This window comes from Dendropsophus ebraccatus, chromosome 14 (assembly GCF_027789765.1).
Source record: "Dendropsophus ebraccatus isolate aDenEbr1 chromosome 14, aDenEbr1.pat, whole genome shotgun sequence".
Lineage (NCBI taxonomy): Eukaryota > Metazoa > Chordata > Amphibia > Anura > Hylidae > Dendropsophus > Dendropsophus ebraccatus.
In genome coordinates, this window is record NC_091467.1 from 21,654,800 (window position 1) to 21,660,232 (window position 5,433).

Consider the following 5,433-nt stretch of genomic DNA (forward strand, 5'->3'; position numbering starts at 1 on the left):
CTCTGTCCATGTCAGGAACTGCCTAGAGCAGTAGAAAATCTCCATAGAAAACCTCTGCTGCTCTCCAGACTACTTCCTGCAGGGAATACAGCAGCTGATAAGTACTGGAAGATTTGATATTTTTTAATAGAAGTAAATTACAAATCTCTGGCACTTTCCAGCACCCAATAATTTGAAGGAAATGTGTTTTTTTGTAGAGCACCTTGTATTCTTCAATACCATCCATGCCATTGCACTGGATATGTAAGAATAAATTCACAACTAGTGTTTCTATTCCCCTTGGTAATAGGTTCTCTCGCCACACTGTCCAAAATAAGAGATGATCGGTGTAGATGGAAGCGCCACACATCAAGCTATTTTTCAAGATGTCAGGAGTTTATTGCAGAAAACAGATGTGTTTTACAATCCGAATTACAGAGCAATCTGGCCTAAAACGCGTTGTCTATGTTCTGTAATGAACTACTGACATTGAAGAATGCCTTTGTGTATAGCGCTTCCTTATACAACAATCATCTCCTATTTTGGACTCCTGGATTTATCCTTTGCCTGGGAGAAATATCTGGTCTTGACTTACCAAATACACAATACTAATAAAATACCCTCTTAAAGGAGTTGTTCACCAATTTTTTTTTTCTTTCAAATCAACTGCTGCCAGAAAATGCCATAGATTTGTAATTTACTTCTATTAAAATTTCTCAAGTCCTCCAGTCCTTATCAGCTGCTGTATGTCCTGCAGGAAGTGCTGTATGCTTTCCAATCTGACACAGTGCTCTCTGCTTTGTAAAATTTGTATATTTTTGATTATTTGTGGGTGCACCTATATGTGTTTTTTTTTCAGTTCTTTTGCCTACTGTGTCTTCAGGCCTCGACTCTTCTGGCTGTCAATCATTTTGGAGGAGGTAGGTCCTGAAGACATTGGGGCAGGAGAGCCGAAGAACAGGATGCCGGATCACAGCAGCAGCAGCAGAAGCAGCGGTATGTACTGCTGTACAGCATGGATATATGTATATCTGTGCTGTCAGTTTCCATGGCTGCACAAACAATACATCGATCATTCGTGTGATCAACGACAAAGAAAAAAATTTTCGTTAGTCGTTTGCACAGAAAAATTAGCGCTTAAATTCGAACAATATAACGATTTTTTTGCACAATAATCTTTCCATGTAATAGGGCCCTTAGACTCTATGAGTACAGAGATATTTCCCCTAGAAGCAATGCTCCCAAGGGAGAATACCTCTGTATATATGGAGTCCACTGGAGCAAAGAGAAATTCTTTTTGTCAGATTTAAAAAAAAAAAAAATCTGTATGCCGTGTCTTGGTATTATCACTGCTTTACAATGGTCATATTATACAGAAAATATCTTCTCATTTGTGGCCACCTTTCAGAGGAGTGTGTCAGATCGTGTCCTCCGCCCTCTATATTAGCAATGTATTGTAGTCATGTAAGAAGCTTTTGCAAACACTGTAGAATAAAAAGCCACAACAAATGGTGTATAACATAATGGGAACAGCCAGGCAGCTGATATGTGACAGTGGTAAATGGAGTGCGGTGAGACGGAACATGTAATAAGAATGACAGGACAATCTGTAGGATTGAGTAATTGCTTGTGAAATTATAATGAGAGGTATTATAAGAAAGACCTAATGAGAGTGTCTGAGGCTTCTCCATTAGAGGGACTGACTAATCTGTGCATGAGAACACAATGTTGTGACTGGAGTTCCTGATTGGATTAATCTATATGTTTTTATCAGTTTGGAGACCCCCTCGTCTTCCTCAAACATATTGCTCCCATGATACCCTTCTTCTCACAGACTATTCTTTATGGGTTGCCACACACTGGTCTCCCTGCCCCCTTTCTCAATGACAGCCCCTCACGGTCCCTCCCTTCACCACAGACTGGCCTTCATGTCCCGCCCCCAAGGAGCCGCTACTGATCATAGCAGTGCATAGTAGTCGGTTATGTGTGGGGATTGCATAGAGGTCATATCTAGCCGAAATTTACATACTCATCTGCCACTCTCCTCAAACAGGGTCACTTGGATATCACACACCAGACCAGACCTCTAGATTAGTTTTTGTGGTCTGGGGTCTGATACTACTGTGTTTCTTTGAAAATAACACTCTTATTATTAGCTTCTCAGAAAAAAAAAAAAAGGCTAGGGCTTATTTTTGGGTTAAGTCTTATTTTCGGAGAAACATGGTATTTCCCTACAATGTAGCCCTGCTCTATATGGTAGTTAGCCTCCATACTGTATGTCCCACTGTTGTTAGACTCCTATATTGTAAGTGCCCCTGTATTTAGGCCTCCATACTGTATACCTCCCTCACCCTCTGTAGTTGTAACCCCCATACTGTATACTCTGAAAATAAAAAAAAACCATACTGCATTACTGTATATCTCCCCTCCCCACCGCTGTAGTTCTTCCCCCAGACTGTGTACAACCCCCTCTGTAGTAAGTCACCCTATACTGTATACCTCTGTACCCCTTCTGTAGTTCTTCCCCTATACTGTATACATCCCCCTTATGCAGGTAGTCCCCATACTACATATCTCCCTCTCCCCTCTGTAGTTCTTCCCCCATACTGTATACATCCCCCCTCTACAGGTAGTCCCCATACTGTATATGCAGTCAGAAATACAGTGCCAGGGGATTAGAGCCGGTGAGTTTGCTTATTTTATTTTTTTTTTTTTGCAGCACTTGGGGATCTTTGTAATAAAAAATATAAAAAATAAACAAATAAATACAAATTATTCCTTGTCCACCCCTTCAAATTATCAAAATGTCTGTGGTCTCTGATTTGCAGCACTGTCAAGAGAAAAAATATTAGAAAGAATGTCCACTCTCATGTCTTTCTAGGTGTACACCATAAAGGTCCTTTCACACAGCTCCCAGTGGCCGGGCCACTAGGAATGCTCTTTGATGATGATCGTCCAGTATAAAAAGGCCTTTAGTATACCTTACAAGCTCTGCTTATACTCACATTACACTGCACTACATTATTAGTGCAGTGTATTATACCAGCATTCAGGATATCACTTGTCAAAGTCCGTTTGTAGGACTAAGGGTCCTGTTACACTTACAGATTTCTCGGATGCTAGTGGCTGCAAAACGTGACGATCAGTGAAATTGACGCTTGTTTGCAGTGCCTTTACACAGCACAATTAATCAAGTGTCTGGGCTGGACGAATGATCCTTGTACTGCACAGGGGGCGTGAGGATCGGACGCGGTGGTACTAAGCTGAATCAGCTCTGCATCACTGTGTCTCCCACTGAGATTACACACGCTTCTAGGGACAATCCACAAGCCCTGGCTGGAGGCATGTGTGACCCCCGAGGGAGAAATAGAGGGGAGAAAATTATACTTACCACTCCTGACCACCACAGCCTGGCCGCCACTCACAGAGCAGAGAGCGGAGGTTGGGAACCTAGGCAAAGAGTCAACTATGGAGAGAGAGAGAGAGAGAGGGTCCAAAAAACAAAACTAAGCAATTTTTTATAATGCAAAGTATTTGCTAAATTGCTTACTTTCACCTTTTCTATCACCACTAAAAGTTTATGTGCTGAAAATACCGCTTTAAAGGAGAAGTCTGGCGAAAATTTTTATTAAAGTATTGTATTGGCCCCCAAAAGTTATACAAATCCCCAATATACACTTATTACAGGAAATGCACATAAAGTGTTTTTTCCCTGCACTTACTACTGCATCAAGGCTTTACTTCCTGGATAACATGGTGATGTCACTTCCTGGATAACGTGGTGATGTCGCTTCCTGGATAACATGGTGATGTCACTTCCTGGATAACATGGTGATATCACTTCCTGGATAAAAATGGTGATGTCACTTCCTGGATAAAATAGTGATGTCACAACCCGACTCCCAGAGCTGTGCGGGCTGTGGCTGCTGGAGAGGATGATGGCAGGGGGACACTGAGGGACACAGGGCATTGGAGGGACACTGAGCATCCCCCTGCCATCATCCTCTCCAGCAGCCACAGCCCGCACGGCTCTGGGAGTCGGGTTGTGACATCACCATTTTATCCAGGAAGTGACATCACCATGTTATCCAGGAAGTGACATCACCATGTTATCCAGGAAGTGACATCACCATATTATCCAGGAAGTGACATCACCATTTTATCCAGTGAAGTCCTCTCCCCACTCGTTCTAACGATCGGTACAGGTTTGAACACTCAGACCTGGACCAATCAAAGCTTTTTACATGTCTTTATGACATGTCAAATGTTTTCTATGATGACATAATGAATGTAGATGTTATTAATGTAATATAATGTAAGTATAAAAAACTCATATCAACGCTTTGAAAACACATGATGCAAGAATGAGCCAATGTCTGGAGGGTGCGGGAAAAGAGAAGTGTTGCCTAACAGTGCACAACCATCATTACCAAGCCGAGTCTCCAGAGACATCATTAACTGCCGCCTGTGCCTTACTAAATATAAAGTATATGGGAGAACTCATACAATGCAGCTAGTACAGTATATCAGATGTTCCTAAGGGCACTCAGAAAATATCGATGCACATTATACCGCAGCATGGTGACCAGATAATACTGCCACACACTGTGCATAATACCACCATAAAGTACAATATATAAAAAATACTCCTTTAGCCTCTTCCCACCGCAACAATTTTCTCTTTTTTTTAAGTTCCTCACCTTCTAAAAGCCAGAACTTTAATCCCATTAGAGGACAAAATTACTTTTACAGTACTGTGCAATATTAATGGATTGCAGTGTACTGTGCTATTACTGTTCCCTATTGCACGCAGTATGTGGCAGGGTATGATGGGGGAATAGAAAGAGCAGAAATGAACAGCAGCCAACAATCAGGTCGGGATGACTGAAAGCTGAAAGTGAATGGCATGTATTATACGTACAGCCGGGATCTGAGTTATCTCCATCAAGGACGTAAACCATGAAATCTTTAGCTCACCATGTAAATTACGGCTTAGTTTCTCATTTAAAACAATTACATACTTTGCAATGGTGTGACCAGCATGTGCAGCCTCAGGTTCCCATTCACTTACAGCAAGCAGAGGTCTTAAAATGATAAGATTATATACAAATTACAGTTTTCAACAAAAAATGGATTAGATTTATTTATTACATACACCTTTAATAGTGAGTATACATAAAGCTATATAGCTAGAGCAAATAAACTATGCTGTTGCCCATAGCAACCAAACAAATCCCAGGTTTGGTTCAGGAAGGTTGGAAAATGAAAGCAGCGACCTGATTGGCTGTGGCGTACAGCGCCCCCTCGCCAGGTGCCAGGCCCCTCCCCCGATCTGTTTACCTGCACACAGTGATAAACAAAACAATAACAGGTACAGGCTTATCCACCAAGAAAATGGCGGCCAGCTTCTCCGGCGACACTTCTATGAGAATGGACACATTTGACAGATCAGTG